Here is a 25,755-nt window from a genome sequence, read left to right on the forward strand (position 1 = left end):
GCAATTCATATCAGCTCTGAAATTGTGCCCCTGACTTGAATAGGAGAAATATCTGCATTAATCCAACCACCCTTCCTAGGAGGCAGCTCCTGAATGTGCCATTCAGTTACTTGCATGTGTTCCTGGGTGATGAAGGGCTCATCCAACCCCGAGTGGTTTTAAAAATATTTCTTCCAATCGCATAGACAAGCACCTGAAAAGGGTTTTTGTAAAATATACTTTCTCCACCTCATTACCTTTCCAATGATGTCTTAGCATCCATTACTGATTGACACTTCAGCTGATGTCACCTTAATATTTCACATCTAGCTCCATTGTGTCACAAACTAATAAATACAAAATTCACTGCTTGTCCCTATCTTCCTGGTATTTCCATAGGATGTTGAATGTGCGATAAGCTGGCCATATATGAAATCCACTATCTTAGGAAGCAGCTGAACTCTCTCGCCCAAGAAAAGTTTCTTATAAATAAACAATTCCATGTATTATATATAAAGATATACCAAAAATCTTGATATAATTTGTCATTAATTTTGATCACTTCGTTTTTTTGGTATAGAATAGTTGTTTATTATTCTAGCAATTGATGTCTGTTCATGTGTGTTCAAGCATTCTGAAATGCTTGTACAGGTTTTATGTCTCAAATAAGGAGGTTATGGAATAGAATTCTGGAGCATTCTCCACCAAAATAGCTCTGGCTATTATGGTCTGACTAAATAAGTATATGACTAGTACACTATCAGGCTGATGAAAGATCTTGCTCTTTTACCTTGAGATTTTGGGCTCTTTTACCTTGAGCTGCTGCTCAAATTTATACAACTGTAAAATGGGAATACAGATTTCTGTTATGTTCTTTTATAAAATGGGTGAAATCAGTTAATAACTAATCCATTCTGATATATAGAATGAAAAATTTTGGTGTGGAGGAAGACCTTAGAAATCTCTTCCAACCACTTTTACAACCCTAAGGCCAGAAGTTTAAAAGACTTGCCTAGGGTTATGTGTCATACCGTGAGGGCTGTTTCTATTAGACTGTACTGGTGACTCCTGATGCTACTATTTGCCATTGGCAACATTTTATCGGGTGTTCCCCAACTGTAGCACATCTGAGGACTTCACCCATTTGGTGGAATTGAGGTTACCCCAAACCCCACGACAATCTCCCAGTAATTAAGCTAGCCATCGAGGGCAAGGAAAGTTAGTAAAATTCAATCCTCTTGTAGAAAATTAGCAAACTGATGAACTCCCTGGCTGGAGGGGTATTCTGAGATCCAGATGGACACCTGACAGAAGCACATCAGATTTTCATGGAGGCAATTAGTTCCCTCTAGTTAGAGCCATTCAATTATAAACTAACAATTAAACCCTAGCTTGCAACATTAAAATGTGATTAGCTTTTCACTAATAATACAGAAGAAACATCAAGGTGATTATGAGGGAGGAGCGAGAAAGTCTGAAGTACAAGAGGTTGATCTTTCACATTATTTGTTCAGCATTCCCCCAGTGCTGTGATGCGATGGTGGAACTACTTCGGTAAGATGCATCTGCATTTTGTCGTTATTGTTGATAAGAAAGGGGAATTCTGTATCTCACATCTTTGACTTCTGCCAAGGAGTTCTCTAAAATTTTATGTCGCATTCTGGTTTAGATACCAGTCAAAAAAAAACTTCTCAAGCAATGCTTGAGAGTTTTCTACCACATGCCTAGAGAGGCTTCCAGGAAGGACAGTGACATGCTCTTCTTCGTTCTAGTGGAGCCAGCACACACACACACACACACAGACTAGATTACACTTCAGTGGCTTCTGGGCTCAAAATTAACTACTAGTAATTGAAGGTAATATTATTCAGAATTCTTGGTTGAAGGGACACCTGGGTGGCTCAGTGGTTGAGCATCTGCCTTCAGCTAACATCGTGATCCTGGGGTTCCACAGCAGGCTCCCTGCAGGGATTCCTGCTTCTCCCTCTGCCTATGTTTTTGCTTCTTTCTCTGTGTCCCTCATGAGTAAATAAATAAAATCTTTAAAAAAAAAAAAAAAGTTCTTGGTTGAAAAGGAGAGAAACCCAACTCAGAGTTCCTGAAGTGAAAAAATAATTTCTTGGGTTTTTTTCACTGACAAGATCATGGGCTCTCACTTCAGAGAAGGCTTGGTCCGAGTCCTCAGTCATGTTATTAGGATTCAGTTTCTTCCTTCTTCATCTCCTGACCAGCTTGCCTGCCAGCCCGTCTTCCTTCCTTCTACCTCTTCTTTCTTTCTTTCGAAAGAGTTTATTGAAATGAAATTAACGTAGCATAAAGGTAACCATTTTCAAGTGAACAACTGTAGTACCTTCACTGTATTATGCAACCGTGATCACGTCTGCCTAGCTCCAAAACATTGTCATCACTCTGATGTGAAAGTCCTTACCCACTAAGAAGTTTCTCCTTCTTCTCTGACCCCCCCAACCCAACACCAGTCCCTGGCAACCACCAGTCTGTATTCTACTTCTGTAGATGTATCTATTCTGGATATTTCATATAAATGGAATCAAATAATATATGGCCTTTTAAGTCTGGCTTCTTTCACTTAACATCATGTTTTGGAGATTCATCCATATTATAGTATACCTATCAGTACTTCTTCATTCTGTTTTATGGCTGAATAATATTCCATTTTATATGTAGATCACAATTTGTCTATCTATGTATCCACTGGTGGACATGTGGCCAGTTTCCACCTTCTGGCTATTGTGGATAGTGCTGCTATGAACATCTGGGTACATGTACTTTGCTTGTACTTTGCTGTTTTTAATTCTTTGGGGTACATACCTAGGAATGGATTGCAAGATTATATAGAGATTCTATATTTAGCTTTTTGAGAAAGCACCCAACTGTTTTCTATAGCGGTGGAACCATTTTACATTCCTGCCAGCAATATGCACAGGTCCAAATCTCTCCACATCCTCATCAATTCTTGTTATTTCTCCCTACTTCTTTTGTTATTATAACCATCTCAGGGTGAGTGGCACCTTATTGTGGTTCAGATTTGCAATTTTCCTAATGACTAATGACATTGAATACCTTTTCAGGTGTTTATTGGCCATTTGTATTTCTCTGGAGAAATGCCTGCTTGCTTTTATAGAGGCTGCTCTCTCTTGCAACGTTGTGCCATGGTGGGATGGCCAATCAGCTCAATTTGTGTGGGACTGAGAGGTTTTCCAGAATGCAGAACTTTTAGATTTAAAACCAAGAAAGTCTGAAACAAACCAGGGGAAGCTGGTCACCAAAATGATGGAAAAGATGGCTCCTGGAATCTTGAACTTATATGACTTTACAGTTCAGGCATTAGACCAAGAAATAACATGATTATTCCTTAAATCATAGGAACAGTCATGGTGATATTTAGCATTTCTAATTGGTCTGACTTGGAACACAGATCCATCCCTGGACTCTCTGTGGCTGGGGAGGTAAATGACTTTGACATGGTTAAGCATGTGTTCACCTTGAGTTGAAAGGTTAGTGCCTAAAAAAATAGGGGTGGAGTAGGATTAATAGGGTTACCATGGAATTGGGGAGGCAATTTTTCAAATGTAGGGATGCTTGGCAGACACATATATGCTCATCACAAGCATCTGTATGTACTAGCTGTCATGCTTGATGCTTGCACTTGGATTATTCCATCCAGTGCTCACCATTCCCCTACTGGATAGGTATTAGTACCCCTTGGCAGATATTAATTAATAATTAATATCAATACTTGGTAGATATTAATTTTAGACAAAATTGAGCCTTAGAAAAGTTGATTTGCCATGCTTAATGTCATATAATAAGTAAGTGCTGGAGACAGAATAGATTAATGTAGTTTTAATTGAGATATAATTGACATGAGATTGTATTAGTTTTAGGTGTATAACATAATGGTTTCATGTGTATATATATTTATATTTATATATATATTGCAAAATGATTTAAGTTAATTTTCAATATGACACATTCTAAAAAAGAATTTCTAGGCAGCAAAGAGAATTGAACTTCAAAGCAGTTAAAGAAGCTTATTTCAGAGAACTTTGTCTCAGGGCCCATTCAGGAAAAATGAACCATGCATTATTTTTTAAAAATTTTATTCAGTTATTTGAGAGTGAGTGAGAGAGCAGGAGAGCATGATCAGGGGGAGGGGGAAGGATAGAGGGAGAAGCAGACTCTGTGCTGAGCAGGGAGCCCAATGTGGGGCTGGATCCCAGGACCCTAGGATCATGACCTGAGCCAAAGGCAGACACTTTTTTTTTTTTTCTTAAGATTTTATTTATTTATTCATGAGAGACACACACACACAGAGGCAGAGACACAGGCCAAGGGAGACAGGCTCCCTGCAAGGAGCCTGATGTGGGACTCCATCCCAGATCCCAGGATCATGCCATGGGCCAAAGGCAGATGCTCAACTGATGAGCCACCCAGAAGTCCCTGAAGGCAGACACTTAAGCCACCCAAGTACCCTTGAACCACACATTATTTTAATAGAGAATTTAATAAAAGTAATTTGTTAAATAGATATTTAAGTATTTAAAGGCAAAAGGGAACGCTGAGTTAACATAGCTTCCTGAGTTCAGGAAGAAGCTACTAACTCTACAGCTGGGGGAATAGAAGCACGAGGTTGGGATTATTAGAATCTAGAATCTAGGAGAAGAGATCCCAGACAGCTGACAGGTGCTTGTATCTCTGGAGAGGTGCAGTACAGCTGGTTCTGGAAGTGTGGGAAACGTTTGAAACTGGAACCAACTACTACTGTTGGTACAGAAAGCATAAAAAGAGGCATAATCTTCCCCCTCCTGCAGCCTTCCAGCTCCCCCCCCACCCCGTAGCACCCCCTATTGGCAGACCCTAGTAGACCATTGGCTGGCAAAGCAGGAGCAGAGCTTGCAGGCTTCCAGCTCCAGAATCACAGAGCATGGCAGGGCAGGTTGGTAGCAGAGAGACAATAGCTTAATTACCAACATTGCCTTTAAAAGTGGGAACTCATCTTACAGAGTTTGCAGTGAATTTGTTCATATATAAAATTAGAAAGATGGTTAGATGCTTTAAAAAAATAATCCCAGAAGCTTTTTATTTTCTGGAATTAAGCTTACTTTTCTAGATTTGAGGAATTAGCATGAAGTCTGCCTTCCTTTGTGCAGATGATTTACTGATTTGCTATCCCCAGTCCTACTCCAGATAACATCGTGCTTGAAACTTTCAGGCTCAAATTCATTTCCATTCTGTGATTTACCCATTGAAGTATTGCTCAGAGCTGATGTGGAAAGATCCAGGGCTTTGGAATCAGAAAGGTGTTGATTCAGTGGATCTCCTCTCAGCCACTTGGCTTGAGGTTTCACCTCCAGAGAGTTAATTAGTCTTGATTCCTCATCCTTTTAAGGGTCAGAGTTAATACATATCAATATCATAGGGCTTTTGTAAGGTTTTCATGAAATGATGTTTTAAAAACTAACATGCTGACTAGCACAGCAATGATGCTTACTAAAAACAAATTCCATTCATTGTTCTTTTATTCTTTTAAAAGACTTTATTTACTTATTCATGAGAGACACAGAAAGAAAGGCAGAGGGAGAAGCAGGCTCCACACAGGGAGCTGATGTGGGACTCGATCCCAGGTCTCCAGGATCACATCCTGGGCTGAAGGTGGCACTAAACCACTGAGCCACTGGGGCTACCCTTTGTTCTTTTATTCAACCCCGCTGTTTGAGGTGAGAAGTGAGACAGACAGACCACCTCCCTGAAGGTTGAATCTCACTTTTGCAGCACCAGCAAGAATTGGCTGGACAGGCATTGGTATCCCTCACCTAATTCCCATCAGTCCTCTCTTAAATCTCCCCCAAATAACCCAACGATTTAAGCAGCAGTAGGATCAGTGAATACTTAATTATAGCCAAGACAAGTTCCCTGTTTTCTCCTCCCACGAGATTGCTTCATCCTTCATCTGATGAGAAAGCCTGGACTCCAAGACTGGTTGCTGTCTTTTCCTTGCTCCTCCAAACTACCCTAAGATTTCTTTATTGAAAACTGAGGGCAGGGGCGCCTGGGTGGCTCAGTCGGTTAAGCATCTGCCTTCAGCTTAGATCATGATCTCAGGGTCCTGGGGTGGAGCCCCACATAGGGGTCCCTGCTCAGTGGCGAGTCTGCTTCTCCCTCTCCCTCTATTCCTCGCCCCCACTGGTGCTTGTGCTCTCTCTCCCTCTCTCAAATATATAAATAAAAGATTTTTTTTTTTTTTTAAAGGGCAAACACTCATCTTCCAGCTAGGCAGTCTGGACTTGGTTGAATTGTAGTGCATTCCCAGTGTGCACTTCTAAGGTTTGAGAGGTGGTATTCTGAGCTAACAGAAGCATCCTCTCCTCAGGAAAGGAATTAGGGGTAATGCTGGCAAAAGTGCCAATTATCTCTTGGGCCACTTTATGATGAAATTGTAGCTGGATAAATAGTCACAGATATATGGAAGTCTTGGGTGCCTGCCTTAAAATATGCTCTGGAGGGTACCAAAGAGAGACATAGATAGTTGCTTTATTTTCAGGAAATGGACTATAATTTACCTTTACCTCATCAGAGAGGATAAGCTTACTGTACCTTCCCTGTCTTTTAGAGAACCCACAAAGATTAGATGTATGTTCCCCAAGGGTTTTCCCGAATGCAGTGGTAAGGTGGGGCTTTGCTCCCAGAGGACCTCTGCAGGGTAAGGGTTAGCACGTGCCGCTACTGGCTTTTCCTAAAGGAAAGCACATCATGGAGCTAAATGCTCCTAGTTCTCATAAGGCTTTTGCATGTGGGAATTAATACCTGTCGGAAAACTCAAATTTGAAAACAAAATTATCAGGTCGCATGAGGGCAGAAAAGCAGGACAATGCTCTAGCTGTCTTCTTTTTAAACAATCTGTTTCCTTTTTCTCTTTTTTATTTGTTTGTTTCTTCTCAACTTTTTATCCTTTCTTTGAATCAAACTGCTTTCTGGATTGCAAACTCACTATGTTGCTTTTCAGCTTCAATTGAATTTTTACAGCAAGTCATAAACCCTTGGAAATAGGATTTATAATGGAAACGCTGATACAGGCCTAGCTAGCGTGGCCAGAGAGGTGTTCTAATAATACTGGAGAGTAATATTCTCTAAATCTAATACCCTATAGATTTTTTTCTTGCTGTGATTCATACTGACCCAATTCTTTCCCTAACTTCTTCAATGCCAAAGCCTGTGGCCTGTCATGCCCATGACAGGACATGGCACAGTTAAGTCCTTCGGGTGCAGACTTGGGGTAGGCTGAGCGCCGGAAGGAGACCAGACCCCGGAGAGGGGCAGGCTCGGGCTGCAGGGACAGGCACAGCTGACTATGGCTAGGAGTCCAGTAGGCAGAACCTTGTGGGAGGGAGACTTTCCGGGTAAGCAGACAGGCTGCCCCGACAGGTGCGGAATACAGCGATGGGGAGCCAGGTAGCATTCCTAGAGATCCAGGCAGGTGGCTCTGTTAAAGGGAGTTTCAAGTCGTGGCTGTGGCTCCTGGCAATTTGGGTTATAATTAAAAAAATATATATGATTGGGACACCTGGGCAGCTTAGTTGGTTAAGCATCTGACTCTTGATTTCTACTCAGCTCATGATCCAGAGTGGTGGGATCGAGCCCCGCTTCCAGCTCTGTGCTCAGTATGGGTTTAGAATTCTTTCTCTCCCTCTGCCCCTCCCTCCACACACGCACTTGCTCTCTCTTAAGTCAGTAAATAAGCCTTTAAATAAAAAGGAATTAAAAAAGAATATGGTCTTTGCCTCCAGTTCCTGGCACAGAAAACTTGACTATTTATTTGGAGAATGACTTTAGGATCCAGTGGAGGAGGGTGCTGGCAGGAGCACGGTGGGACCCAAATCTCAGAAAGAGGAAACCCCAGAATCTGCTTATTTACTAGATGTGGGATGGCAGACAAGTGATTGAGCCTCTTAACTTCTGTTTTCCCATCTGTAAAATGGACATAATAACATACGCATGAATAGGTTGTGTCTTCTTTTTCATGATTGGTTTGTAGTAGGTAATCAGCGATATTTGTTCAATGAATGAGTGAAGGACTGTGTAAACAGTAGGTACTCTATAAGGTGCCCAGAGCCAGGAAACAAATCTGGAGCCTAGCTGTATGCCTGGGGTGTGTAGTTCAGGTGGAGCCGGAGGGAAGGGTGTCTTAGCTCTAAGTAGATGTACAAAGCCACTTACATCCCCTTTCCACCTGCCAGAGATCAGGATTGGGTCTAGATTTTTGGAAGCCTGCAGGGGAAAGCTGGGTGGCCGGAGCTATGGGAGCAGAAGGCCGTGGGAGCTGGGGTGTGGAAGGGTCTGGCTTACCGGCTGCAGAGGAACAGCCAGGGCCGACTTGCCCCCAGCCACCGGGGTTCTAGTCCCAGCTCTGCTTGTTAGCCCTGTGCCCTCAGGCGAATCAACCTCTCCGAGGTTCAGTTTCCTCATCTTTATGAAGCAGGGTTAAGGGCAGTTCTGACCTCATGGGTTGTGAAGATAAATGTTGGCCCTGTCTCAGGAGTTTCCCCAAGAAATCTGAATCTGTCCCCCATACAGGGAGGGCAGGGAGAGACCCCATAGAGAGGCAGCCACCCCACACTGTTGGCAGGTTTGACAAAAAAGTCCATTTTGCAGCTGGCTTTGGGGGCAGCAAGACCAGGGGACCTCCACCCCTGCCTTCCAGCATCTGACAGGATTAAGAGGAGGTCTCACGGGTAGTCTTGGTACCACCCACATGGTCGCAGCAGCACCTTTCTCTGCAGACTACAAGTACCGGAAATGGGGTCAGGTCCTGGGAGCGCAGGGCAGAACCAGGGCGGGGAGGGGAGGGGAGAGGAGCCTGCAGTGGGGCCGGCGGCTCTGAGAGCAGTGCCTTGGCCACCCAGGTCTCCAGGCCTTCCAGGCCCCCAGGCCCTCCAGGTCCCCCAGGCCCCCCAGGCCTTCCAGGCCCCCCAGGCGCCCCAGCCCCCCCTCCCCTGGGCCCCCCAGGTCCCCCAGGCCGTCCTGGTCCCCCAGGCCGTCCAGGCGCCCCAGGCCCTCCAGGCCCCCCGGCCCCCCAGGCCCTCCAGGCCCTGCTGGTGTGTGGCAGCAGCTGCTCCGTGTCTAAAACACAGGACTTGAGCCGCACGTGTGCTTCTGTGCTGACACTGCGCTCTGATTATCTCGAGTGAGCCAGTTCAGTGGTCTGGGTGGTGCCCTGACAGCAAAGGCAGAGGGAGATGGGAATTCCAGAAGCATCCTTTGTGTCCTCCAGAACACAGGAGACCCCTCCCTGGAGCAGCTCCATTTCATTCCACAATGAATGGACACTTGAGAAGGTAGGGCCCCAGGCACTTCAAGCGTCTCCCTTGTTGGTCATTTCCTGTCAGATCCTGAAGGTGCACTTCTTTCGGCTCTGGCTTCGTGGCCTCGTGGAGGGCTGCCTGGGCCCTCTGCCGGGGGAGGTGCTGCTGCGGGGCCCAGGGTCTGGCTGACCGGGTCTGACCTGCAAGGGCTGGTGGGACAGGGGGCCCGGGGCACCCACCCCCAGCAGTGCCAGGGCCCCAGCAGAGGTGAGGCGGGAAGGGGCATCGGCTTTGCTTGCCTGCTGGGCAGTAGACGGAACTCTTGACACCCAGTTTGGGGCCGGATGCTTAGCCGAGGACACCCAAGGTGGTCTTTGCAAAGAAATTCCTAAGGACGCGATGTGAGAGGCGGGCGGTCGCTGCCTCTGCAGAGCTTCTTAAGGCACACGGTAGGGCCCTGCCTTCATCCTGTGGGGACGGCGGTCGGCCTTGCATAGTTAACAACGGGGAAGGACTGCTGGGGGGCGAATGTAGGAAGCAGTGTTGGGGGATCCCTGGGTGGCGCAGAGGTTTAGCGCCTGCCTTTGGCCCAGGGCGCGATCCTGGAGACCCGGGATCGAATCCCACGTCGGGCTCCGGTGCATGGAGCCTGCTTCTCCCTCTGCCTGTGTCTCTGCCTCTCTCTCTCACTGTCTGCCTATCATAAATAAATAATAATAAAAAAAAAAAAAAAAAAAAGAAAGCAGTGTTGGAGCTGGACGGCCCTGGGTAGGCTTCAGGCCAAGGACCTGAGGCCCAGGGAGGAGCCGCTTGCCTAAGGACGCTCACTCACAGCCCGGTGGAGAAGAAACACCTGTTGGCACAGGTATCTTTCTACAGGCTTTTAGGACAATTTGCTGATATTGTATTTAAGTAAACTAGACCACCCGTGGTCCTCTGAGAAGCGAGTAGCCAATTGCTGGAGGGCAGGAGCTCCCCCACTGGGGGCTCCATAACCTCCTCTGGAAGAGGGAGAAGCTGTGGGAACTCTTTGGAGGAGGCTCTTGCAGGTACAGATTGGGATGGGCCGCAGTTAGCTCTAATTCCATCTTCTGTCATGGCCCCCTCTAGGATCCAGCGAAAACCCTTTTTTCTCTCCCTGCTGGTCTTTGGCTCTTCCGATTCTCTTTTAAGTCTTTAGGTAAACAAGAGCAGCAGTTGAAGGCTGCGTGTTTTTCTCCTTGTTTAGCCTGAAGGCTATGTGCCCTTTGGCGGTTAACCTCATAAATTAAGGCTTCTGAAGAACATGCTTGTTTTTGTCCAACTTGGCAAGTCTTGAGATTCAGCATTTTCACAGGGATGCTTCATTCCGTTTAGAATGGCGGAGATTGCGGCCTGAGGGAGCATTCTATGTCTTCTCCTTGAAGTAATTTATTTTGGCTTCTGTAGGACTGAGGCTGCCATGTATGGCTGTCCAGGCTGTGCACTGCACAACTCTAGGGTCGCAATTCTAAGATGTGAATGGAACCCCAGTGTATGGTACTGGGATTCTGGTCTTGATTGTCATTGAAATGCTGCACTTTTGGAAGCCTCTGCGGTTCACCAATGACTGAGTTACTCCACGTGTCTCTGTTCTTTTTGGTGTTTTAGCTTTGGCTGTGCCCTGCTCTCTTGTAGGCTCATGCTGTCTTCTGGCTTCCAGGGAACCCAAACCAGGGTTTATCCATTCTGGGCAGTAGTCATGAACTGCATTCTCTCCTACTTGTTTGTTTTATCAAAAAATTTTTTTCTGAATATAGCATATCTACCAGGACTATTGGCATTTATAAGGGTATATCTGGAGACAAAATAACAAGCTGAATGAAAAATTATTATTGATGTTGTGAGGAGTGTGTTGGGAGGGGAGGGATTTTGGAGGAAGCCCTCATAAATTGGGATACCAATTCTGATAACCTCTCTGCTCCCTACCTTCCCCTCCCCTCTGGTGTTCTTCACCCATTTAGTCCACAAATATCCTTTCCTATTTTTGCATCCTCCCGCCTGAGGGCAGAGCCTTACCTTTAATCATCCCCAATACCACCTAACTCTGGGTTTTGGGCCCTACCCATTCCCCTAAAACTGAGCTTGGACACAGATTTCTCCCCTACCCAGACTTCAGGACAGCTGGAAAGGAATGCTTTTTTGAAAAGAACTTTTGTGGTGTTTGTGCTTAAAAAATCTTTTTCTAAAATTTTTGTAAATGGGCAAAAGAATAAGAATCCAGGAATGAAGATTAATAAGGTAGGTTAAGGGTGTGTGTGTGGGGATTGTTTAGAAAGTATCAGCTAAATAACAACCAAAATGGAACCTCAAATTAAGTATTGCGCTTCCTGTATCAGCTCAACAGAGGAGGCACCACCATGGTTGCATGGCTGTCATTGAAGGGAGAAAGTTCATTGTTCGAAGAGAACAATTTTTCTACAATTCCAGTGGCAAAACATATATTAATGGGGTATATTTTTTAAAATATTGTAATGCGATTTTTTTTCCTTTCTGAGTTTATGACTTCTTTCTCACTCAGCTAACGATATCCATCTGCCTTCAGGTGTGTTAGGGATGTTACAGAAGGAATCCAAAAAATGTGCAGGGTTTCAGCTGCTGGCATGCAAAATAGAAAGCAGTATGAAACTAGGCTTGAAAACCAAGTATGTTAGAATAATATAGGATCTACTGAATTTAGTCTACTAAAATTCTGAAGCCTGTATTAGTCTGACACGTCAAGGTCTGAGCTTACAGGATTCATGTTACAGAGTTCTGACATAGAGAGAAAGCACCCTTATTCAGATCATGGAGTTCTTTCAATGTGCAGGAAAAAGCAGTCTGGATCTTAGAGTGTGGTCCACAGACTAGCAGTATCAGCATCACTTGGGAACTTGTTAGAAATGCAAATTCCCTGGTCCTACCTCAGACTTAACTGAACAGAAACTCTAGGGATAAGGCTCAGGAATCTATTTTTCTTTTTTATCAGGAATCTATTTTTTAACAAGCCCTCTAGGTGATTCTTATGCATACTTAAATGTGAGAAATACTGAATCTAGAGAAGTCTTCACCCCTTCCAGTCCAGGGCATTTGGGAAGATGGAGGAAAGAGGCATGAGAGATGGATATCCCTATTTTTTTCTTCTCCAAACTTCAGCCAAGAAAAGAAGGAATTTTAAAGAAGTGGACACAGGGAAGACAGACACCAGCGTTCTCTCACCCATGATCTGTATTTGGAAATCTATAGTGGCTGCCTTTTAGGTTGGCCTACCTCGGCCGAGGGTGTCACCAGACCTAGAGAGCATTTGTTATTGCTCTATGGTTAGGCTGACAGGCTTTGCATTTTTGTTTTGGTGAGCCTTCCACAAGTCCCCTGTGCCATAGATGGGTCCCAGACTTAGCTGAGAGTCCAACAAGGGTGTTTGTCTATAGGAATGATTCTGTCAGGGTAAAGTGGTTTTGAGCAAGGATCACAAGTGGGTTTTCCAGGTCGAGGCAGCTGGCAGCACAGTCGTATCCGAGAAGGTTCTTTAAAATCAGAAACCTTAACCAGGTTGGTACAGGGCTCTTGTCAAGCCGAAAGAAAGTGACATCAGCCACCAGGTGGACAAGGGAACATTGTTCCAGAGTCCAAGACTAAGTCACTCCTCTCTTTCCCTTTGTACTCTAGTTTCTGTCACTTGCAAAGGAAGGTTTCTGGAAAATAAGCATCTCAAACTCATTAATGCAAAGTGAAACTCATCTTTACCCAGTCTGGTCCTGTTCTGTGTTCCGTTTCTATTAATTCCACCATAAAGCCTAGGCCATATCCCTGGGTTTCAGCTTTGACTCTTCCATCTTACTTCCCCTCTCCTCCTTTTCTTATGAATCTGATCACTTTTCTTTGCCCCGGTTCAGGCCTCTACAGTCTCTCCCTGGATTGTTGCAGTGATTCCTAACTAGTGCTCCTGTCATCATTCCTGCCTCTTCCTCTCCATCTTCACTCCACAATCCAGCAACAGTGAGCTTTGTAAGGCAAAACTTCATCATGTGATTCACTGACCTGTCCCGACACTTCGCCTTTATTATACACTGCGAATCTCTAGGAGGCTTTATTAGACACATTTTCCTAATAGAATTGACCATGAGGCTTTTATTCATGAAATATTTCATGAGGATAATGTTCTGCTGAACACAATTTGGAAAACAATATTCTAGAAGAATTTAAGGGCAAGAATTACCAATTCTTATCTCCAATATTAAAAGACTCTAATTTGATTCTTACAGGTTGTGTCATTTTAATAATAATATATCTGGCATTTATTGAATTCTTATTATAGGGCAGGCATTGCTAAGTATTTTAAATGCACTATCTTATGTAACCTCCAAAACAGTCTTTGAGGTTACTATTATTATCTGCATTTTATAGATGTGAAGTAGAAGGTGAGGTTAATTTGTTCAAATTCACTTGGGTAATAAATGAGAGAATTGGGATTTGGAACTAGGATTTTAAAATTCTGAAGCCTGTATGTTTAACCACCAGCTAGTATTTTTCATATCCTGTTTTATATAGCTCTGGAGTTTTAGTTATGCCTCAGAAGCAGCTGCAAAGGAAGGAACAGGAGAGCAGGTGATGAGGGGGAGACCAACTCTGTGAAATGGTGGGTCCCTGAGGGCCACTTCACCTGGAGCATCTATGCTTTTCTTTTTTATAAACGGGGTCTCTGCAGAAAACTTCCATTGTGCAAATGTTCTGAGCATGTTGGAAACTACTGGAAAGGGACATTTTTGTTGTGAGGCTGCATTTCTGTGAAGGCACTGAAGGAGCATTTGACTGGCACCTAGAGCTAGCTCATTTAGCTTGCGTCACTGGTAGTTCCTGCTTATGAGAGAAAAGACTGTACTAGTTTCCCTAGCTGTCTTTGAATTACAGAAAATAGAGTTGGGGTGGGGGGGGTTGTATATTAGAACACTCCCTCAAAAGCCTGCCTGCGCCTCATCTCAGATATTAGATTTAGGGAATTGCAGTTTATTCAGTGGAGAGCTGGCATAGAATATTGAGGGATATTTGAGACTGATGGGTCTGTGGAACCTAAAAAGATAAAAGGAATACAAAGTGAGTAGAAGAGTTTTCAAAGGGCAGGTTCCTTAAGCATCTCAATAAAATTAGGTGGGAATTTGATTCTGAACGAAATCCCTTTTGTCTCAGATACCTATCCTCGAGCTGCAGACTGCCTGGCATAGATCGCTGCCATCTGGCTTGGTGGCTCCTTTCCTATTCTTGTTATCTTCGCTTAGACACCATCTTGTTTCCTGCCAGTCAGGAGCGGCCTGCCTAAACATGGAGTTATGCACTGGCTTCAGCAACTCTGCCCCCCTGCCACCTCAGTATAAACCTCCTGTACTTCTGGGGATTTCTACTTCATTTCTATTTCCTGTCTGGGGCTGGACCCAAGCCAGACTCATTTCCCTAATCATGGTAGTTAACATGTGAGCTTCAGTGAAGACTCAGAGGTTCCTAGCTCAGGTCATCCTGGTAATTACATAAATTCCAAGGGCTCTGTTCTCTAGTAATATGCCTTTTAACTGTGGCCTTTGGGCATCCATTCTGATTTGTTATTGTTTTAGCTTTTTGTTAAATTAATGCCCTTAATGAATTTGATGTGTTTGATTGGAGGAGTATGGTACAGAAGTCCCTTTAATGTTGGGGAATTATATAGTGGATACAAATCTCGGAAGAAGATTGTGTTATGAGATCTCCTAGGTCTTTTGATCTATTCATTTCTTTTGCAACTCTTTTGATCTATACAGCTGTTTTGATCTATGCAATTCAAGCTAAATAGGAGGGCCACCACTGATACCCTTCAATTCATAGCACACAAGGCACATTTAAACAGAGTTAAGTCTATTCATAGCTATAAAATATGGATGCAAGTTAGAGACATATTGGGGAAGGCTATGGGAGGTGGCAGGTGGGTTGTCAGGGTACCCCCTTTCCCTGTGCTTGTGTGTGGAGTCACTTATACTGCTGTAATGTCTTAGCTGTTTGGGCATACAGTGGTGATGAAAAGTATTATTGGTGGAAACTGCTTATTATTATTGTTGTCCTCTTCATTTAATTACTTTTATAAAGGAAAGTTTTCCAAAAGCCCTGAAGAGATTTCAAGACCGAGCGTGTCTGATGAGTGGTGGTAGCATCTGTAATCTTGGTGCCTTTCCTAGTTAAAATAAAATTGAAGAATGTCAGATACCCAAAAGCATGACACAAAATTAATCAAACTTAGCGCCTCTTTTCCTCAGGGATTCCTAAATCCTAAATCTTAGCCTTTTTAAAAGTTACTGCAAAGATCATAAGGGATAAAAAATGGTCATATTAAAACCCATGGAAGAACATTAATTTAAATTATGATAATATGACCTATTAAAGAGATGTACTCTGGTCTCCCACCAGACGAGGCTAAAATAAATCAATTTTTGTGAATCTTTGGGGAAGCAAATGGAAGTTACTTACACTAGTGGTCAGAAATTAAAAACAAGTGAAAGTAGCTACAATTTATTACCTTTCTCTCTAGTGGTGTTTACACAGGGAGTCATCATCTCTGCCATTTTCTAAGGCTTTCTACGCTTCTTTAAGCTCTATGCTTGGGTGGAAAATGATCAAAAGCATCACAGATTCAGAGAAATACCAGGCAGATTCCTGCCCGCATCAGGAGAAACAGGCAACTTGACACAGGTGTTCATGCTGTAGGGAAAGTGTATATAAAATTAGTGGCATGTGGGGACGCATTGGTGTCTCAGTAGTTGGGCATCTGCCTTTGGCTCAGGTCGTGATCCCAGAGTCCTGGGATCATGTCCCGCATTGGGTTCCCAGTGTGGAGCCTGCTTTTCCCTCTATGTCTCTGCCTCATTGTGTCTCTCATGAATAAATAAAATCTTAAACATTAATGGCATCTGTGCCATTAGAGCTACTAATTAGAGTCAGATAAATACTTTACATAAAAACTCAGATCTGACCAACACCCAAGCCACCCTCTCACCTACAACACATTTACAAAGGAGCATGGCCCCCTCAGAACTCCTCCCATCTTGCCTTTAAGTTCAACAGACAGACAAAGTCATGATGGTTTCATGGGGAACCTACAATCAGGATTGGAGTAGTTTTATCCAGCATGCCAAACAAAATTTTAAAATATTAAAGATATGAGTAGAATATGAAGCAGAAAAAAAAATCTTTAAGATGGGAGTTAGAATACATGAATACTAAAGAAAGAATACATGAATGCGCATTGTAAAATGCTGGGATCACAGAGATGATGCCTTTAGAAGTAATCTCTGACACCATATGGATGTAATTAGCATATGAGGGAGTTTTGGCAAATTGGGGCATAAATGCAAAAATGTTTCTAATCATTGTGGTTAGCTGAATTCTCTTGAACTTTTTATTCACTAATTTGTTCTACAAATATTTATTGAGAACATTACATGTCAAGTGCTGTTTTAGGTGCTGGGGATAAAATCAAATTTTTGCCCTCATGGATCTTTCACTCTTTTAGATAGTAGTTCCCTCTGTTGTAGTCTGATTCAGTGCTTTTTCAGATACTTTTATTTTAAAACCACTGATCTACTAAAGAGCTCTTTGTTTTGGATTATTCTATATGCTGTACTTAATGCTAGGCACAACATGTAAAGTAAGTGCAAGTCAGTCACTTCTGGTTCAGACAGAGATATAGAAGTACATTTTTGGCTTTGGAAAGTAGGCAACAAGACAAACAGGGCAAAGAGATCAGAGAAACAGCACAAGATAACAGGAGAGTAGTGATTTGGGGTGAGTGTGAGGAACTGGTAGCTGGAACCAACTGAGAAATCTAGAGTTGGATTGGGAGAATGCTTGATCCTGAGGGACCGTTAAAAAGACCCTGAGCCAACCTAGCAGCTAATATGATAAATGAAATGAGTCAGACTGAGAAAGCAAAATAGAGTATGATTTCACTCCTATGTGGAATCTAAAAAAACTTAAACAAATGAATACATAAAAAGTAAAATCAGATCCCAAAATACAAAGAACAAAGTGATGGTTACCAGAGGAGAATGGGGAATTGGGTAAAATGGGTGACAAGGTGTGGAGGATGCAGTTTTTCACTTATGGAATGAACCAGTTATGGGAATAAGAGGTATAACATAAGGAATATATATTATAGTCAAGATATATTATAATAACAAGTAGGGTGATAAGTATAGGTGGTAGCTACATTTCTGGTGAGCACAGCATAACATATAGAGTACTGAACCCCTGTGTTGTATATCCAAAAGTAATATACCATTATATGTTGTCTCTATTCAAAAGATTGAAAAAAAAAAATCCCTGAGCCAAAAAAAGGTAGGGGACCTGGAAGATAGGCATAAATAATGAATAAACTCAGGTGTGTGTGTCAGGAGCAACTACAAGCAAAACTAGGGTACAGGGCAAGATCTGACATATGTAGAAACCAGAAGAGAAGAACAGAGCCAATGAGAGGCTAGAGTAGCTGGATGGAGTAGACTGTATCAGGGGGTGGGGACCAGGTGGTCTGGGCAAGTGAGGCTTTTAGGGGCTAGTAACAAATACAGGAGGAGATTGTAGATGGGGAGACAAAAACACCTCAGTTGAAACTGGCAAGTCTTTACGGAAGCAGGATGAGTATTAAAACTGAGAATTTTGAAGCAAAGACAGGAAATCGTGAGATGGTAAGGAAGATGGGAATCCGGGTCCAGACCTGGTCAGGAAGTTCAGAAGCCTCTTAACACGAGGAGTAGGCTAGTTTGAGGAAGGCTGGTAGTGTGGTTATCCTGAGATTGGAAAATCTTGGTTGAAATTTTGAAGTTGGCAAGTAAGAACAGTTTTCTTGAGGGGGCATCTCAGAGCATTTGGGGCCCATTTGTTGAGGGACAATCCACCTTGAAAAGGATCCAGAAAGAAAGCTAACATTTGTGAGCACTACTGTGCATCAGGCTGTATTAAAGGCATTGCACGTATAAAAAATAATGATGGATATTTTTAATACAGAGCTTACTGCTTCTGCTCTGTTCCATTTTCCACACAGCAGGGAACAAGGCTGTTTTTAAAATATAAGTCAGGGTTGCAACTTATGGAATGTGGTATGAGGAGATTGGCAGATTCTTTGTATAGCAAAACAATACTTTAATGAAAGTACATCAAAACTATTAAAACCTTCTGGAAACTGTCCTTAGAACATACAACAAATGGAGAAACATTTATTTGAGAAAATCTACCAAATCTCAAAACAACGAGTCTGTGGCATTTGGACCAGCACCTATGCCCATCTTTTCTTCCCCCAACTCCATGTGACCAAAGCTCTAACAGACACACTACGTGCAGCCACAAAGAGTTTTTTTTTTTTCCTACTCCCAACTTCTAGGGCTACTGTTTTGTTTCCGTAGGGGTGGGCCAGTGTCTCTTGCTTGGCCTCCACACTCCCAGACTGTGTCACCAAAGCACTATTCCAGGCAGGTGCACCTGGCAAGATTGGTACTGCCTTCTAGCTACCATTTGCATGGCAAGGGCTGTTGCTGCCCCCACCTCTAGTGGGGTGGTACAGAAATTCTTCCCAGGAAAAGAGGACAGAGAACCCCACAACTCTGCCTCAGAGGACTGAATTTATTTGGAACAGAAAATGGAGAAATTCATGCCTAGGGTTTTGTTGGAAACAACAGATAACCTGGGTGGTGTGCAATGAAGAAGGCTAGTAGTTCTATGATACTAGTAGTAGAGAAATTACTGAGAAGAGCCTTCACTCTGACGTCTAAGGATCTAGAAGGCTCTGCATATGTACTTGTACCCACTCAGGAGCAATAAAAGCAGAATGTGGCGCAAGCATTAAAGCATGAATTAAGCCACTTTTGGTTCGCAGCTCTCTTGGGAGCTTCCTAGGTATAATCTAAAACCAGCTCCCAAACAGGCAGGGCAGGGAGAAATCAAAGAAAGAAGGCTCCTCCTTCTCCAGGTTGGTAGGTGGCATAAATAAGGGAACTTATATATGAGGCCTGTTTGGGGCAACAGCAACATGAGTGGATCCCAACACCTGCCCTCCAAAATTTAAAAATTTATACAGGGGCCCTAACTGGGCTCAGTCACATATACCGTGTAGGTGTCCTCAGCACCATATCATCATCTTAGGGCTATATCTTTGGAGCAGCCTATGGAAGTGAGAAAGACAAGTGGAACTCACATCCCAAGGACAAGGGGAAAGGGTGAGGAGCCTCCAAGTGCCTGGGTCCAGCTCACTGGTCAGTCAATGGTCATGTCTTTTTGGTGATATTCCCCAACACCAATGCACAGATCCATCAGAAAAATATGGAAGCCTTACTGCCTTAAGGGAAGTAAGTATAACCTCTGGCCAAACACTGACTAAACAATAAGCCACTCTGATCCAGAGATGACTCCTAAGAAGCCAAGCTTTAACAAAAAATCACACTCTTCCCCAGTGATCTGGAAGACTGTGTGCATACACAAGGTGTGCCCTCTCAGGAGTGAATGGTGAGGAAAACTGAGCTAGTGGCCCTGGAACAAAGCTTTAGACTACAGAAACAGTTTTTGAGCCACACATAGATCTCACGGTAAGTGTACATGTATATCTAAGTTCCTAAGGGGGCTTATACACAATCTTTGATCAAAAAGTGGTTCATACAGCCCCAGATGTAATCCCTAGGAGTAGGAGTAGGAGGAAAAAAACACAAAACATACACACAAAAAAAACAAATGAAGCAAATTTAGTACCAAAATGCTTCCCAAAGAGGGGGAAGGATCAGTGTTGAGTTTCTACATTATATTATTTAAACTGTATACTTTTCTTTTCTTTTTTTTTTTAAAGATTTTATTTATTTATTCATGAGAGACACAGAGAGAGGCAGAGACACAGGCAGAGGGAGAAGCAGGCTCCTCACAGGGAGCCTGATGTGGGACTGGATCCCCGGACCTGGGATCACGCCCTGAGCCAAAGGCAGACGCTCAACCGCTGAGCCACCAGGGGTCCCCGAACTGTATAGTTTTCAACAAAAAATAAGCCTATGAGGAAACAGGAAAGTGTGTTATAAACACAGGAAGAAGAATAAAGTGGACAATAGAAAATACCTTTGAAGGAGCCCAGATGATGGACTTAGCCAATAGAGACTTCCAGGCAGCTATTATACATATGTTCAGAGAACTAAAGGAAACCATATTTAAAGATTTAGAAGCAGGATGGATGATAACAGTGACTCATCAACTAGTATAAAAAGACAAAGTATAAAAAGAATTGGATATAAATTCTGGAGTTTAAAAGTATAATAATTGAAAGGCAATATTCACTAGAGGGATTCAGCGATAGATTTGAGTGGGCAGGGCAACCTGGGTGGCTCAGCAGTTTAGTGCCGCTTTCAATCCAGGGTGTGATCCTGGAGACCCGGGATCGAGTCCCACATTGGGCTCCCTGCATGGAGTCTGCTTCTCCTTCTGCCTGTGTCTCTGCCTCTCTCTGTCTCTCTCATGAATAAATAAATAAAATCTTTAAGAAAAAAAAAAAAAGATTTGAGTGGGCAGAAGAAAAATCAGAGAATTTGAAAGCAGATCAATAGAGATTACATAATCTAAGAATGGAAGGTAAGTAGAATAAAGAAAAATGAACAGAGTCTCAGAGAAGTGTGGTTCACACCATTTAATGCATTAACATATATGTAATGGTAGTGCCAGAAGGAGAGGAGAGAAAGGTGCAGAATAAATGTTAAAAAAAAAAAAAAAATCATGGCTGGAAACTTTCCAGATAAAGTGAAAAAAGTGCTGATACCACATCTCAGCAGTTGAACAGACTCTTAGCAGGATAAACAAGAAGAGATTCATACTCAGAAACATCATAGTCAAAATGTTGAAAGCCAAAGATACAGAGAAGCTCTTGAAAGCAACAAGAGAGAGACACCTGAGCAACTCAATCCACTGAATGTCTGCCTTCGGCTCAGGTCAGGTCCTGGGATGGAGCTCTGCATTGGGCTTCCTGATCAGCAGTGAATCTTCTTTCTCTCCCTCTGCCCCTCCCCATTGCAAATTCTCTCTCTCTTCTCTCTCTTTCCCAAATAAATAAATAAAATCTAAAAAAAAAAAAAGAGGCAAGAAAAACATGACTCACCACAATAAAATTAACAGCTGACTTTGCGTCAGAAATAATGGGGGCTAGCAAGCAGTGTGACAGTATATTCAGAAACAAAGAAAAACTCTCTACTAAGAATCCCATATCCAATAAAGCTGTATTTCAAAAGCAAAGGTGAAATAAAGACAGTCTCAGATAAAGAAAAACAGAATTGATTGTTGGTAGAGCTGTCTTATACGGAATACTAAAGGAAGTTCTTTAGGTTGACAGGAAGTGACATCAGACAGTAATTTGAATCTATGTGAAAAACAAAAGAGCTCTGCTAAAAATCTAGGTAATGATAAAAGACAATATTGTTAAATTTTTATTTTTCCTTCTACTTTAAAACAATATCTGTAGAATTGTATTATTGGACCTATAACACATAGAAATATATTTGATAATAACATCACAAAAGTGAGCGTGGGCATGAAGCCATATTGGCTTGAGGAAATGACACCAGCTGGTACTCCCATCCACAGGAAGAAATGGAAATAACTCCACCTGATAAATAAGAAAATTAATATATTTTAAGAAACTCCTACCAATGTATATTTGTGCTCTCATTTCTTCTCTTAGCTTACATAAAATACAATATTATAAAAAGCAGTAATTCCAAAAGTGTATTGTTGGGTTTGCAACCTAGATAGGCATTCGTATGTATAACAATAACAGCACAAAAAGGGGAAAGAGAGTGTAGCAATACAGGATAAATTACACTATCTTACTAGAATTAAGTAGTGTTAATTTGAAGGAGATTTTAATAAGTTAAAATGTATATTGTAAGCCCTAGAGCAACCATGGAGAAGATCACTAAAAAATATATAGTTCAAAATCCTTAAAGGAATTTAAATAGTACACTAGGGGCTATCCACTTAAGTCAAAGGAGATAGTAAAAGAAGAATATAGAACAACAGGATTATGAAATGTATAGAAAACAAAAAAGAGAATGGTAATTAACCATCCAGCCATATGAATAATAATATTGAATATGATTGTATTAAACCATCCAATCAAAAGAAGGAGGTTGCCAACCTGGATAGAAAAAAAATGCTCCCACTATGTGTTGTTCACAGGAGACACACCCAGGATTTAAAGACACAAATAGGTTGAAAGTAAAAGAATAGAAAATGATAAGCCATGCAAACAGCAGGCATAAGAGATCCAGACTAATAAAATATCAGATAAATATACTGTAAGATCTAATGTCAGCTAAAATAGACTGTAAGACTAAACACAAATCAGATCTTGCCTCTCCCCTGGTTTGAAATCTCTGGTGGCTTCCCATCTCTGAGAATAAAATTCAAATATTTAAACCATCAACTATCTCACCCCTCACCCTCCAATTTCATGCTATCCTTCCCTAAAAATGCCTTTATTTTATCCTACCTTTTTATTTTAGTTTGGTTAGGTATAGAATTCTTGGTTGGAAATAATTTTCCCTCAGAATTTTGAAAGCATTCCTCCATTTTCCTTTTCTTTCTTTTTTTGCATTTTATGTAAAAATTCAGGTTTTATTTTTACTTATTCTTACATTGTTGGGGACTGATATCAGGAACTTACAGGTAAACCAGAACTTTTGTACCTCTTAGCTGAACAGAAATACACACGATGTGGCATTATCATTAAGCAAGACTTTGCTACTTTGCTTTTTTACATTTCACACAAGAATACAATATTATCCTTTTTTGAACAAAATGCCCAGATTACTAAGGAAGCCATCTTTGGGAGGAAGTGTTTAATAAACATATTTTATTTTAATGAATTCTCCAGTAGGAAATGAGAAAATTCATTGCCTTTCCTTAGCAGAAGGCTGTGTAAATAGTTATCTGTCAAATTTGTCCTTGCAGCTCACCAACATTCTTCATTGGAATCCTCAATATTTCCCCATCATAGTTCCCTTTATTTTTGTTTAAAGATTTTACTTATTTATTCCTGAGAGACACACAGACAGAGAGAGAGAGGCAGAGACACAGGCAGAGGAAGAAGCAGGCTCCATACAGGAAGCCTGACATGGGACTCGAACCCGGGTCTCCAGGATTATGCCCTGGGCCGAAGGTGGTACTAAACCGCTGAGCCACCTGGGCTGTCCCCAAAATGACTTTAAAAATTCTGGGTCTTCTTTGGTTTGTTTCTCTTTTGATTCCTCTCAGACTTTATTAATGGTTCACTTCATATCATCATCTCCATATTCATAAATTTTCTGTAGAACATCCATAAGTCCCTAACTGGGATCTGTATCAGTGTCTCAGGAAGAAATTTCTTTCCCTCTGCACTTTTTCTCAACCTGAGTCAGGTAATCCCACTACGTGTTTTGTGCTTTCTTACTCCATAAGATAAGAACTCTATCTGTCTTGGTCTTGTTTTGAACTGCCTTCTGTGGAGATGGGTTTCAAGAGATTGCTCACAATCATGAAGTAACTCTTCCCATTTTGGTTCTTTGCCAAAAGATCAAATGACCTCTCTGTGAAATGTACCTGCACATTCTCAGTGGAGACTTGATGAACTCCAGTTAAGGTGGTGTAGATTTTCACAACTTATCTGACTGATCTCATCTGTAATTACCAATTTTCACTGTATATCTTGTTATGATGGGAGCAACCATAGCAGCTGGCTTTTCACTGTCAAGAAGCTCTGCTTTTTTTCTGTGATTTCTGCTGCATCTTGTTCTTGATTTCTATCTGATCTTGGATTTTTCAGCTCTAAGGCATTGCATACTTTTTTTCTAGTGGCCTTTCCCAGCAGCACCTTTACTCCTTTAGATCTTTCTGTAGCTCTTCCAAAGCTGAAGCCATGGTTGGGTTGGGTCAGGCAAGGCCTGGGCTGCAGAGCTGCAGCCCCGCAGGGGAGAGAGCAGAAAACATTGCTCCAAACATCATCAACCAGACGCAAGCCCCACTTGCAGGAGTCAAGGTGCCCGCAGCCTGAGGGTACACTCTACCTGTTGTGAGACTGGGCCCACCTCTCCCTTTAGAAGCTTTAAGATTATTTAAGCTATTTCTCTTTAACCCAGTGCTCTGAGACATCATGAAAATATGCCTGAGTATGGATCACTTTTCTTTCATTGTGCTGGACATGCAGTGGGTCCTTTTAATTTGTAAACTTATATGTCTGTTTGTGATTTTTTGTCCTCCTTCTATCTGCTGTGTTCTCCCTTTCTAGGAGAACATTTTACCAACTGTTCCCTAGTGTGGGCCATTTCTGCTTATATGTTGAGTTTTATTAGTTTTATTAATTCTGGCTTCAGGATATTTTCCTGTCCTCTACCAATATCTGTGAGGAGGTTACTGCAACCCCAAGTGCCCCTAATCTGTTCTCTTGACCATCTTTTTGGCACACAACTATGCTTAATCAGTATTTATCTATTGCTACAATGAAACTAGTTAGCAGGAGCCACTGCAAGATGACTGAATGTGCATTTGTCACTGCTTTAGGTCAGCTAGATGGTCCTACATCACTTCCTCTTGTCTCACTTTCTTCTGTTAGTCTCTGTGGGTTCCTGGCTCTGATTCTCATAGATGTGACAGCATTCTAGTTGTGTCTTGATCCACCTTTAGTTACCATTCTCCAAAACTGTCTGCAGCACAATCCCCAATTTCTCTGTCTTGCTCCAGAGTCATGCATTTAACCAATTGGTTCTTCTGGCTCTAAAAGTTCCCCAGATTAAGAACCATGTGAATGAAGGTAATATTAGTTTCCATTTATAAAGCTAAGGTAGATCTCACAATCTGTTTTCATACGAGGCAACTAAAGCTTGCTTGAGTGAAAGAATGAGGCTTCTAATCCAGGTCAGACTCCAGGGCTTCATGATTTTCAACTTTCCACACAGCCTCTCAGTCTTCACAGTGTATTTGTAAGGAACAGATGAGGCAAGCAATGTTAGAAGCTGCACAGACATTGGTATTGTTAATGGGCATGCAAATTCTCTCCAGAGTTTTCTCATCTGAAAAGGTGATTTCTGGAGCTAAGAGTGATAAACACAAAAGAATGAACCCCTGATGATAAGAATTAAGATGAGAAGCAGATAAGGGGAAGGTGAGAGAAGTGGGCTGGGTTTCTGGGGAAAGGGGGCCTTTTGGCAGTGCCCTTGGAGGACCTCATCCAGGCGCTGCTTGGACAAGCCAAGCTAGGTGATAACAGCAGAGCTTTCATTGGCATTGGTTCTTATACGGGTGACAAAGCCAAGGACAGTGTGTTCCAGCTTCAGGGGAGAAGCAAGCTGTGCAATAGGAGGTAAATTTCTGGCTTGCAAAAGGTTGAGTAAGATGCTTCTTTAAAAAGCTCACCAGTTGGCTAAATTTAGGGTGGTGAACACCATCAGGCCAA

The 25,755-nt window shown here is 42.3% G+C and overlaps 1 pseudogene; it reads right to left on the reverse strand.

Annotated features, from left to right (window-relative positions):
- LOC144304634 (calcyclin-binding protein pseudogene) overlaps positions 1–24,224 on the reverse strand; it is a 55,974-nt pseudogene extending 31,750 nt beyond the window's left edge.
- Between the last annotated feature and the right edge of the window lie 1,531 nt (positions 24,225–25,755).

The sequence above is a fragment of the Canis aureus genome, chromosome 3, assembly GCF_053574225.1.
Source record: "Canis aureus isolate CA01 chromosome 3, VMU_Caureus_v.1.0, whole genome shotgun sequence".
Classification (NCBI taxonomy): Eukaryota; Metazoa; Chordata; class Mammalia; order Carnivora; family Canidae; genus Canis; species Canis aureus.